Source organism: Scylla paramamosain, chromosome 21 (assembly GCF_035594125.1).
Source record: "Scylla paramamosain isolate STU-SP2022 chromosome 21, ASM3559412v1, whole genome shotgun sequence".
Taxonomy (NCBI): Eukaryota; Metazoa; Arthropoda; class Malacostraca; order Decapoda; family Portunidae; genus Scylla; species Scylla paramamosain.
This window is the reverse complement of record NC_087171.1, coordinates 13,265,767-13,279,340: the sequence shown is the minus strand read 5'-3', so window position 1 is coordinate 13,279,340 and position 13,574 is coordinate 13,265,767. Positions and strand designations below refer to the sequence as shown.

The 13,574-nt window shown below is 42.1% G+C and overlaps 1 long non-coding RNA gene across 1 annotated transcript in view; it reads right to left on the bottom strand.

Annotated features, from left to right (window-relative positions):
• Positions 1–9,765: 9,765 nt before the first annotated feature.
• LOC135111320 (uncharacterized) overlaps positions 9,766–13,574 on the bottom strand; it is a 22,908-nt gene continuing 19,099 nt past the window's right edge. Inside the window, exons 2-3 of the long non-coding RNA XR_010273697.1 lie at positions 13,425–13,464; positions 9,766–12,703 (exon numbers count right to left, since the gene is read on the bottom strand). This is a non-coding gene — a long non-coding RNA (uncharacterized LOC135111320). The remainder of the gene's footprint in view (positions 12,704–13,424; positions 13,465–13,574) is intronic.

Sequence of the window (13,574 nt, the reverse complement as noted above, 5' to 3'; positions counted from 1 at the left end):
TTTAGAAAAAAATATTGAATGTTGTGTTAATAAGAATTAATAATACTGACGATATATATAACACTTACCTATCTAAATAACTTATGAAGCTGACTCAAACACGTAAACATAGTACAATCGACACTAACGCCCTGAAGAAGTGAACGAAAGAACTAAAATGTAACCAGTCGCCCTTCTTACACGTGGTCTCTTCTAGTCTTTCCTTTACATAGCCTTTACCAATACCTTTCCCGAAAAACTCCTCTGCGAAATTCAAAGTTTTGGCAAAGCTCCTAAACGAAAAGCAGCAAGCAGAGGTGACAGTGGAAACCAATTACTGCTGAAGAGGTTTTGTTGGTTAGCTAACAAACGAAAAAAGGGTAACAGTAGAACTAGCCATGAGTGTTGCGTAACAAGCCTGTGGGGAGTTTATATGCAAGACTGAACTTATAGAACCAAATGTGTGGACTGAACATAAACAAAGCACATACACAAAGGACAACAAAGGGACAAGCAGCGGCATGCCTTTACTCAGCTGTTACGAGGGTATTAAATGATAAGCTACAGTGTCTGAGACTGGTTAGCAACGGTGAGAGGGAGTTTGATGATAATGGTGAGTAATGATAATATAATAGTGTAAAAATAAAGTAATAATAATAATTAAAAAAAAAACTTGGCAATATTCGCAGGCTCGTTCTGATTTGCATAGACACTTATAAAATAACATTGAATTTAAATACGAGAGTTCAAATCCAATCAGTATGCAAAGTCTAGGTAATTATGTATGATGAACAGTTTAATATTAATCCATTTTCCCCCTTGATGTACTACACGATTAACTCATCTCATGAATTCACTTCGGATTTTTTGGCGTGTGGGTGGAGTTATTAATTAATCGATGGTGTGTGTGTGTGTGTGTGTGTGTGTGTGTGTGTGTGTGTGTGTGTGTGTGTGTGTGTGTGTGTGTGTGTGTGTGTGTGTGTGTGTGTGTGTGTGTGTGTGTGTGTGTGAGAGAGAGAGAGAGAGAGAGAGAGAGAGAGAGAGAGAGAGAGAGAGAGAGAGAGAGAGAGAGAGAGAGAGAGAGAGAGAGAGAGAGACTCATGCTGGCCTAGATGCTAGAGACACTGTAACTTAACCTAAAGTATCCTTAACCTAAACTAAGGCAAAAAAAAAAAAAAAAAAAAAAAAATGTTCCTGCTCAGACAAGGAGGGAAGCAGCAGCAGCATCCAATAAGAAAGAATTTGTGCAAACACGAAAAACTTTCAATTTTAGTATAAAGACATAAAATCAAAGAGATGATGTTCACATTAGAGAGAGAGAGAGAGAGAGAGAGAGAGAGAGAGAGAGAGAGAGAGAGAGAGAGAGAGAGAGAGAGAGAGAGAGAGAGAGAGAGAGAGAGAGAGAGAGAGGGAAAGTTAGATAGACAAGTGTAAATAAAGCAGTAAAGTTTTTGGCTTTTCTTTCCTTTCTTATTTTTCTGTGCGTCTGCTTACTTCCTGCTGTCCGTCCATGTGTTGGTTTGTCTCTCTTCCTCTCCTTCACTTTACTATACTCTCCTCCTTCGATTCGCACACTATCTCATTTCTTTGTTCTGGTTCCTTTTTTTCATTCTATCCTGCCTGTCTGGTTAGGTCTGCCTACGGTTTTATCTTTCTCTGATTGGCTTCCTACTTCTTCGATTACTGTTTCGTCTCTACTTTTCATTGCCCAATTCCCATTTTTCCTCTTGCCCTTTTATCTCCGATGCCTATCTGTGGATCATTTCCTTGTGTACTTCTCTATTTCTCATTGTCTAAAATGCCGTACACTCATTCTTTTCCATTCTTTGATTATCCTGTTTTCTCTTTCTTTTTTATTTTGTCTTATTTCCACTTATTCTATGTCTGTTTAATACTAAGTTTGTCTGTCTGTGCTTGCTTACCTCTCTCTTTTTTTCTTTTTTTACAATTCTTTTAATTTCTCCGATCAGTCTATTCCTTTTTTCTTCTTACCCTACTCTTCTCTTTTATTATGTGTATCTGTCTATGAGTAAGCCAGACTGTCTACTATCGTCTATCTCTCTCTCTCCATCTCTCTCTTTTCCTCTTTCTGACTCTTGCTCTTCTACCCTCGATTACCGTCTTTCTCATCTTTTTTTGTTTCACTCCCTCGTCTCACGCTCCCCTCGTCTTCTTTATCCTTGCTCACAGAAACAAAGACGATGCATTTCTGACAGCACCGCAGAGCTTCCATTGCTGCAGGGTCAGAAAGAGAGAACGATAGGTAGCCAGCCATTCAGCTAGACACATAGACAAACAGACAGACAGACAAAGACTCAAGGTTAAACATAAATACGTAAAGAGAAACTCAAATTATTATTAACTTTTCCCATTCCTGCAATACGAGACTAATTAACAAGAAACAGGTAGACGATGCAGATAATACGAATATTCAGTCACACGGAAGAATGAAAAAAAAAAAAATATATAAAGAAAACAGCAACTAAACATTTTGCAAATAAAAGTAACGAATGGAGGGAATGAGAGAGATAGAGAAAAACAAACAAACAAATAACAAAATGAAGTAGTAAGGGAGACATAAAAATCCGCAACGGGAATTAAAAAAAAAATAATAATAAAAATTAAGGCAAAAGGTAAAGGAAGGGAAAGGAAAGGAAGAAGAAAAAAATAGAAAACGGGGAAAAGTTCGGACGGGAAAGGAGATAGAGAAATAAGGAAAAGGATAGGGAGGAAAAGAGAAAAAGGAAGAAAAGTTAAGAAGGGGACGATAAAAGAATAGAAGGAAAATAAAGGAGGAAAGGTTAGATGGAAAAGGAGAGAAAGAATGATAAAAGAAAGAGCACAGGTAAAAGAAGGTAAAAGAAAAAAGAAAGAGGGAAAACGAGAAAAAAAATGAAAAGCAAAGAAGAAAAAAATAAGAGGAAGGAGAAAACAGCAGAGAAAAAAATTAATTAAGATGGAAATTAAGAAAAACGAACAAGAGAGAGAGAGAGAGAGAGAGAGAGAGAGAGAGAGAGAGAGAGAGAGAGAGAGAGAGAGAGAGAGAGAACGAGAGCGAAAAAAAAATCTAAGGACGGAACGAGGGAGACATGAAAGCAACATAGGGAACAAAAACAGAGAGAAAAAGAAAGAGGAGAAAGAAAGAAAAAACAAGAACACCCCAAAAAAAAGACAATATCAACAGGAATCACCTTACCTCTGGGAAATTAAGAGCAGGTCCCAAAGGCTGACGGGAAGGTGAAGAGTGAGGGGGAGAGTAAGGGAGAGAAGGGAGAGGGTGAGAGGGGCGTGATGGTAGGGAGACTGGGATGGGATGGAGGGGACAAAGGTAGACGTAGGTAAAGAAACAACAGGTGAGGAAGGAAGAGGAGGAAGGTGCGTTGGGGGGGGGGAGAGGTGTGGTTTCTTTGGGACCTGTAACAACACTGGTGAGTCCTGTGTGTGTGTGTGTGTGTGTGTGTGTGTGTGTGTGTGTGTGTGTGTGTGTGTGTGTGTGTGTGTGTGTAAAAATCAATACATTTAAGCACTTGTAGTAAGTAAGAAAACGAGAATGACAAATGCAAGATGACCGAAAAAGAAGAAGAAAAAAAAAAAAAGGAAATAAACGCTAAACGAAATATCAAAGAAATCGGGGAGACATGAACTTAGTATGAAAAAAGTGTCAGATAATTAACGACGAAAAAAAAAACAAAAAAAACAGCAGTGAGTAGGCGTGAGCGGGGCCGACGAAACGCTTAATGACAAAAGTTCCAACAGAAGCGGCGCTGGCAAACCACTTATCCCCGCAAAGTGTTGGTAAAACTACTGAATTAGAACAGAATGAGTCCGCGGATGGGAAACTAAGGACAGTATAAAAAAATGGAACATGCAAACCTGACAATGGAGTTCGAGAGTAAGTGAAGGGCAGGGGAACTATCAGTGTTATGACTCCATTGCTGGGTATCACAAAGCAACGTGAAGGGAAAGACAAACAGCAAAACACTTTTCTTACTTGATTGTCTTTTTCTAATAAGCTACACTAGTTGGCATCACAAACCCCTCACATACCTACACATTTGTTTTTTTCCTCTAACAGACAGATCCCTCTATGGCAAAACTCCACTCAGAGCTTCTAACATCTGCTTTCTTTCCAAGTCTGTAATGGAGCTAAACTCATCGAGAGATCAAACACATCCACATGTTGCCCACTCAGTGCTTTATTTTTCTTCATGACTCAATAATTTCTCGGCAATTTCACAAGCTTTGCAGTGCCTCCACAATATATTTTCATCGGTAAGCCTGTAATGCATATACATTTCCCACGTCCATTGCTGCAAATAAGAATCATTATCCTTCGTTCAGATATCATTCACATATTGAGTTTCCATCTTCTTTGCCCAATATAAAAAAAAAAAAACTTATTTTTCTCGAATGAATCTCACAACACTCCGGTAATTTCCCAGCCCAGCAATTTCAAGAGCTAGCAGTGCCTTCAAAATATCTTCTTATCGGCCATGTATTGTGGCACAAAATAGGAATCCTTTTCCTTCCCTCAGATATCATTCACACAACTCTTTTAAGCCCTGGCACTTGATCAGTGTAATTTCTAGCCTTCCTGCAGCCTTCCGTCCATCCTCAATAGTCTATTGAACACCACATTTTTAACCAACGCATAATTCATATTACATGCCAAGCAGGCTTTTCTTCTACAACCAGCGGATATAAAGGAAAACTTTTTTATAACGAACACAATTCAATCACTGATAGAACTGTCAGTTTTAAAGACGGTCAAAGTATGGAGATGATAATTATTAAGGGATACTTTAAAGTGAAGAGTGAACAAAACTCAGGAATGTAACAATGAAGAGCAAAGATGACACAGAGTACATGTAAATACTTGGGACAAAGGAACTGAAGTGATGCCCATGCACGACTGAAGGGAACACGGTTAGGGGACCAGAGAAGTGGAAACTAGAGTGATGTTTACTGTTATGACTCCGCCCACTGGCAAAGGTACACAAGAGACAGCAAAGGAACATAGGAGATATTGAAGGAGAGTAAAGCAACACAAAAGGAGAGCACAAAAAATCACTTTATTGGTCCTCCCGCGACTGTTTGTGATGAGCTACGTAATCTAAAACAAGAGACGTAAGATAACAGAAGGGGCAAACCTTGTTCTGTTGTCCCAGTGACGCACCATCCCATCCAGCAGCAATGTTTGGCCAGCGTTAAGTCTGTCCGGCGCCTCAAGCATGGTGCCTCTAGATCACACATAAAAACACACGGAACACAAAACTTGCACAATATCCGAGAAAAAGAAAGATATACCAATTTTCTTTCTTAACCTTTGAGCTGCTCGAAAACAACACGTCCTTTCTGGGAATTACCTGAAGCCATGTGTTGAAGTGCTGCGTGGATACAGGCAGCTTTCTGGCTTTGTTTCTCACGCCGTGCAAACCTTGGCCCAGCACTCCAGCACAGGCGGCGAGGCCCAGACACAGGCAAGGCAGGTGGGAGAGTGGGTGGGAGGCAGGGTGGGTTGGTGCGTGGGTGGGTAGGTGGATGGGTGGGTAGCTGCTGTCCCCGCTCGCTCCATCACTCCACTTGTTGACAAATCATTACGGACGACAACGTTCAAAACCATTGCAATTAGTCATAATAGCATGTTTCAGCGTCTAAACACACACACACACACACACACACACACACACACACACACACACACACACACACACACACACACACACACACACACACACACACACACACACACACACACACACACACTCTCTCTCTCTCTCTCTCTCTCTCTCTCTCTCTCTCTCTCTCACACACACACACAACATAGTACACAAAAACCCATCGGTCTCTTCTCCTCCCGGCCAGCTTTCAGCAACACACACTAATGTATCATAGCGATATACGACCTCTCCCTCTCCCTTTCTCTCTCTCCCTCCCCTCCGCTAAATTCGGTGGTCATTTCTCAAAGGTGATAGTGTGTTGGTTTTTAGGAGGCTTAACGTGCTCACGCCGCCAACACCCGGGGAGGCAGAGTTAAGGCGAGGGGAGGACAAGAAACACGAGATTCTTCCATAAAATTGAAATTGTATGTACTTCTTTTACACGCCCCTAAAATTTATAAAGATTTTTCGTTTTCTAGAGCACTTTACGTCTGAAGCAAAAATGAGGAGACCTTAAGTCGCCCTGGCCAGGGAAGGATTGCGTCTTTAGAGAAAATGCTAAAACATGTGAATGTTACGAGGTAGCGCCAAAAATACCACTCAGTCGTCAGCAAAAGTAGTCTTCAACAAATTTCAGCGCAAATGCTTAAAAAAAAAAAACTTTTCTAAATATAAGAAAAAGACATTCATAAAACATTGTATCGTATCTTGAAACCCTTTCTTCTTTCATAGAGTTTATTTTCAAAGGCCACAGATGATCACTCTGGTTTTAATGGAGTGATTTTTCCCATTTTCAGTGTATAATCCTTCCCAATCTATCACAGAAATTATGAAAGCACCCTTAAAAACACCAGTAACATCCAATGGGAACTGTAAACGCATGAGAATAGAGTTCATTAATCTCGACAGTCTTCGCACCTCATGCAGTCATCAAGAGAGTTAATCTTCCAACAAATTTCTGCGGGGCTCGACCCCAGACCAGCGCGCCGCCGTACCCTGAGAGGCAGAGGGCGGGGACTCGCAGGGGCTTGGAAACAAAGGTGTCAAGAGGGCCAGACGGGAGGTAAGTAAGAGCTCCTCCGGTGGGGACGAGAGAGAGAGAGAGAGAGAGAGAGAGAGAGAGAGAGAGAGAGAGAGAGAGAGAGAGAGAGAGAGAGAGAGAGAGAGAGAGAGAGAGAGAGAGAGAGAGAGAGAGAGAGAGAGAATAAATAGGAATGACGAAAACAAAAAACACAAACGAATCCAGCACAATTACATTCTTTTTTATCAGTTGAAATTTCTCTGGAGGCTCGAAGAGAAGGGACTGTTTTGTTGCAGCGTTGGCGGGACGAAAATGTGACAATGCTAAATAAACTAAACACGGGAGGGAATATGAGTTAAACAAAGTAAATAGTTGACGGAATTATATTGGAAAAAGTAAAAAAAAAAAAAAAAAAAAAAAAAAAACATTGTTCATAACTCCTTTTTGTTCACTTGGTATTTTCACTGACTCGATTACCACCACCACCACCACCACCACCACCACCACCACTACCACCACCACCACCTCCCCTCCCTCCTCTTAACGTCCAGGCTGCCTTAAAACAAAAAAGTATTACCCTAAACTTCTAAAACAACTGAATCTGAATTTCTCTATACGATGCATTCCTAAAATATCAGGAAACATAATATGGGAACAGAAAATTCCTTACTCTTTTGGCACACTCCGTAACGAAAAGATAAAAGAACGAAACAAATTTACTTAAACGAATGAAGGAAACTTTAAAGGAAAAGAAAATCTGATGCCTTTAATTTTCTGATTAGATGTGATCAGTTTTCAGAGCTCTGTCGAAGAAAAAAAAAAACGCACTAATTAACTGAAACTTACACCAAATCGTCCGTTAATTAACTGCCAAAATAACATAAAAACATAAGATAAGCTGTAAGAAGCGTGCAAACCTAAACACGGCAGTTCCTCTTTAATAAAAAAAAAACACACATCAAGTACATACACATTTATCCATTCAAAGCTACGATCTTATCTCGACTTTCCAAACATTTAACACTATAAAGTAAGCATGATATCGACGGAACAGCAGAAAATAAAGACACAGACACTACTGGTAGGTCACAGAAACAAATGGTGGAGTAGTGAGGTGCAGACAGCTACGTTCACAACAAGCACTAGTAAGAGAACACTCCCTGCATCATCAATCCTAATTAGGAGAACACGATACTCTCAGCTACTGACCGACGCCGCACACTGCACACCATAGAGATGAGCAGTGTAGTGGTGGTATACAGCTAACAAAAGGCCCCCATCAGGACAACAATAAAGGTATCAACTGAGCGACACCACAAGCACACGAGACAATGTAGGCAATGACAGGGAGAAATAGTGTCGTGGTGGTGTACAGATAACTGCGTACACACCAAGCACTAATTAGATGACTCTCCCTGCATCACCAGTCATGAATCAGGAAAAATAAAGGCATCAAATGAGCACCACACAGAACAGGGCGCACAATATCGAGTGGTGTGGTGGTGTACAGACAAGTTTACACACCACTACACCCTCTCTGCACCATGTATCAACCACACTCAGGAAGAAAAAAAATGATACTAACTGACCGATATCGCACATGACAAAATCCAAACACTGCCAGGGACGAGTGGGTGGGTGGTGGTGGACAGACAGTTTATACACTAATAATTAAGAACATCCCTGTATCAACCCCAACCACAAGAAGAAAAAAAAAAAAATCTAACTGACCAATATCGCACTGAACAGAATCTAAAACTATGAACGATGAGTTGTGGAGTTTTAGTGTATAGGTAACTAATTAAACGGAACTTAGTAACGTACTACTTAATAAGAGGACCATGCCTGCATCATCAACCCCAATCATGAAAGAGAAAAAACAAATAAAAGAAAACTGACAGCCACAACACACACATGACACAGACCGTATTGGGGATGAGTAGTAGCGTTGTGTAGTGTGGTGGTAAAGAGAGAACCACGCAAGAGAACCCTTTCCTCTTTATGAACACCAATCAGGGAAGGGAAAAATTAACCGTAACAGCAATGACATTAACAGAGGTGGTGGTGGTGGTGGTGGTAGAGACAGTGATGGCGTCGCGAGGGAAAGAGCATGCACACCCGCCGTCCCGTTGCCAAGGAGACAGGGAACCGCTAGTTGTTAGGCCCAGCAGAAAAACAAAACCACAGCTAATGCTTACACAAGACTCGCTCCCACGGTATCTCCCTCCTCCCCATTCGGAAATAATTGGCAGGTACGGTCTTCAAATAGGGGAGGGTGAGGGCAGGGGTCAGGGTGAGGGGTTCCAGTGTCAGGTAATGAGGGCTGAAACAAAGGTGATGAGGGCAGGTGTTTGGGTGAGGGTCATCGAGTGAGTTGCTTTTTTTGCGCCGAAATACTGAGGTCATTTGGTGCTACTTTGAGGGTGTCAGGTTGAAGATGTGTTCCATAGGCGTGTGTGCAGGTGATGGGGGAATTGCAAGGGTGATGAGGGAACGTGTGTGTGTGTGTGTGTGTGTGTGTGTGTGTGTGTGTGTGTGTGTGTGTGTGTGTGTGTGTGTGTGTGTGTGTGTGTGTGTGTGTGTGTGTGTGTGTGTGTGTGTGTGTGTGTGTGTGTGTGTGTGATGAGGGGAAATATTAGTGACGAAACTGGTACCGTGATAATAACAAATGTGACGCTGATAAATAAAAAGAATATATATATAACTCCAGGAAAAACAGTACGGAATGAAGAGTTAAAATAAAGATATGATAAAAGTACGAACAGAGAGAGAGGAAAAAAAAAGTTGAATAATGTGTAGGGTATTTTGATAAAGGGCTAAAGATGTGCAAACACAGGGGGACGCAATGCTAAGGGAGGCCTGTCATCAGACCATCACCACCACCGCCTCCTAGAGCCTCAGTGCTGCAGTTAAATGACATCTCTATTTAGTAAAACATTTCATACACTGATGCGCGCATGAGTGTTACTTTAATTCTGGTGTTATTATAAGGAGAGAGAGAGAGAGAGAGAGAGAGAGAGAGAGAGAGAGAGAGAGAGAGAGAGAGAGAGAGAGAGAGAGAGAGAGAGAGAGAGAGAGAGAGAGAGAGAGAGAGAGAGAGAGAGAGAGAGAGAGAGAATTTGCTAAGATCCTTTATTTAGTATACAGTTAATACGCTTCCTGTGAATAAATGTAAAAGAAAATAATAACTACATAATGTCCTACACACTACATTTACTGTCGAGCTGTGTTAATGTATGAAAAATGCGACACCACTTCAAGGAAACATTACGAAGCATCACGGCATTTCTTCGGTGGGCTTTTCATGAGCGTCGATTTAATGAATGAAAAGAAAATAACAATTATGTCTTGAAAATTATTTGGTCTTGTTGGGTCAGAGGAAAAAAGGACTATGGAACTTATTATACACACAACAGTGGGTTTTCTCTACATATATTCAGTGAGGGCTTCATGAAACTTGACAAACTTGACGTGATAGTGCTGATGAAAAGTAAAAAACTAAATAATAAGTAGATCAAAGGCACCATTTTGTCGAGTTCTATCAGCATGTGAAAAATATTTGCTTCTTCCAAGAAACACTAGAACTGATAAAGCAGTTTCTCTAGGGGGAATTTTACGAACGTGTACTTAATAGATATGGGGAAAAAAATTACTAACTCTGTTATAAAAGTAATTTGTCGTGTTATTTCACAGAAGCAATGAAGGCAATTCCGACACAAGATTTTTCTATTTTCTTCCTTAACGACACGGTCTCCACTCAGGTCTGTGCCATGCATTTCATAAATATATCATTTCGCCTTCTCTGTGTTACGAACGTTGCATGTTTCCTCGAGCTTCTAATTAGCAGAGGGACGCAGTTAGGAAATAAGCTGCTGTCACCGCGCCGCGCCGGGAGAGACGAGGTGGCGAGGGCTGTGCTCCTCAGTTCCCGGGAGCCGCCGTGTGCTTATATTATAACCTCACGTCCAACCTCACTAATCTGAAACTCACGCCACTAATGAGACGTAGGTGCGGCGCGTGTGTAAATCAGAGTATGTGACTGTACTGCTGCATTCTTCACCGGCTTGTCTTATGCATGTATAATGAATGCAAGTAAATTGTGGGTGTCTCTAGTCTCCCGTCCCAACCCGCTCTTGCGTTATGGTTCCCCGGTGCAAGGTGACTTGGACCGCAGTTACCGCAGACCCATATTTTGAAATGCTGTCGAGTCCATACTAAGGTCTATTTTTAAAACGCCTTACACATGAACAGTCGGGTTTTCGTGTTTTTCCCATTGACGATGCAATATCTAAGTTGTATTCGACGTACTCTGCTTTCTGTTTATTTACACTTTATTTTGTCCACCTTACTAATGCAAGAGTTAACCGATAGCTACACTCTTTCATCTCTTCCACTACTAAATTCGAGAAGTATCCGTCTGTCTGTCTGTTTTTCCTCCCTTCCTGTGACTTGTACTACTTCGGGAGAAGTATCGAGACATCACCGAAAATGAACAGGCCTCCATTTTGTACTCAATTCAAGGGTTGACTACTTTTTCGTGTAGCGACAAAACAGTTAACTTTCTTTTTTTGACCCGGACGCAAAAAACAATCAACATTAAAAGAAAAAAAAAAACCTTGAAAACTCCAATAACTTTCACTACACCTTGTCTAAAGTAGTGCAGATAAGACGCCGAATCGTTTGAGACTGAGACTCCAAGACCGTGGCGACCTTACGACCCGGAGCCTCTGAGGGAAGAGCCGCCGGTGCTTCGCTCAGCAATTCACATGAAACTGGATTATTCAACTCTCATAATGGTAGTAGCGAGGAGACCAGGGTTTATGGGGATGGGGTCTCGCTTTGGAGAGAGCGGGAGAGAGAGAGGGGGGGGGAAAGAGGAATGGGGCTGGGGTGGTTAGGAGAGACGAGGCCCTTAGATCACCACGCGCCCTTTTATGTTGGCCACGGAAGCAGAAACTCGGAGTGATGCCCAGTACTTTAATAACTCACGCCTCAACTAACAACGGCCTAAGCATTTTCTCCCTTTTCGATGAGCGGAAAACACTGATTAATCACAAAAAAAAAGAAAGAAAAAAAAGAGTCCAAAAAGTTAAGGCCTAATTAAGGAGTTTTATCAGTTTTTATTAGCAAGAGGCGTCGTGATCATCATCCAGTTCAGTGCTGCACAAAAGCTTCCACCTTTGTCTTTCCGTTTATCTTTGTTGATTTTTCGCTCGTTTTAGTTCACAGCGATTGGTTTTCTGATCTTCTAATTACTCTTTGTTCCGCCTTTACCCTTCTTTGTCATCCTGTACGTCTATTCGCTATTCTTCGTAAGGCATAACGCGTTGTCCAGGAATACCATCAAATACCATACGAAATAAGTCAATACTACAGGCGAATAATAATAATAATAACTACAGTATAACAGGAAGCAAGTAACATTTTACATTCATCACTAAAACAATTATAGCAAACATTCTTATTAAACAGGACACAAAGAACAGCTCCTAACCTAACCTATCCCTAAAACTACGCCAATTCGAACACGCCGAACAAACGAGCAGGAGAAACCACCGCACATCTATCGCTAAAGCTACAACAAACAACACCTCCCATCCATCGCCATCACCACACGCCCTGCTGTCTGAGATCAAAGGAAGGAGGGAGGGAAAGAACGGTGGCATCATCGCGTGGGTCTCGGGGATTGTGTGTGGGCGTCTCTGGTAGGGCGGCGGGATGGCGTCTTGATCATCGATGGTGAGGCAGAAATGGAGCGTGGCTAACTCAGTTGTTGGGTAAAATGGAGGCCCATGATCACTTACACGGGGCCGGGGAAGAGCTACTGAAAGGTGGGGCTATCACAGGAATGTTTCCCGTATTTCAGGTCACAATGCCTGCCTGGCCCTTGTCGGCTGACTTTACAACGTCGTTTGCCCATCCCTGCACGCACTACGGTGACGCCGCCGCCGCTAACGCTGCCGCCCGCCCGTCACCACAACCAGCATCCCAGTCTGCTATCACCACCTGGCGCTGCGACCCATCAGGGCATCACCATCACGATCTGGCAATATTTTCGTGGGCAATACTGTCACTCATCATTATTATCCGTTTCAGTGTATTACCAGTCACTATCACCACCACTATCATCACTAAAACCAAAACCAAAACTCGTACGACTCATCACTATTGCCCATGTTGCACTCAGTCGTCCCTGTCATCACTACCATCATCATCACAACTCGTCAAAACACAAATACCATCACTATAGCAACATCTACTACGATTCATCACTAATACCTATGTCACTATTACTAACTCTGTCATCACTATCACCACCACCTCAATCTGACAAAACATAGACATCATTAGTATAGAAGCAACTACGATCATAACTGAACATCACTGATCATCACAAGCACTGTCACCACAACCCCACCTTATAACACAACACCATCACCATCACCACCACTAACACCACAGACTTACTCGTACCACACCCCCATCACCGAGACATCCCAAGCACTATCACCACAACTTCTGATAACACATTCCCAACATCACTACTATCAATAACCCAACAAACTCACCACAACGTCATCACAATCAAGGGACACCACTGCAACTATCACACCAACCACCACTGGCATAACACCACTGCTCTTCATTGCAACAACCTCACTGCTACATCACCTCTACCCAACCTCACTTCACCTCCCGTTCGCATCAATCCCTCACCCTTACCTGTTCACCCTCACCTCATCACCATCACCGCGCACCCTTACCTTGCTTAGTTGAGCAGAATCATGGACCAGATCAACATACCTGAAAAAAAAAACACGTTAATTAGAAGGAAAATATGCAAGAAACAAAGACAGAGAGAGAGAGAGAGAGAGAGAGAGAGAGAGAGAGAGAGAGAGAGAGAGAGAGAGAGA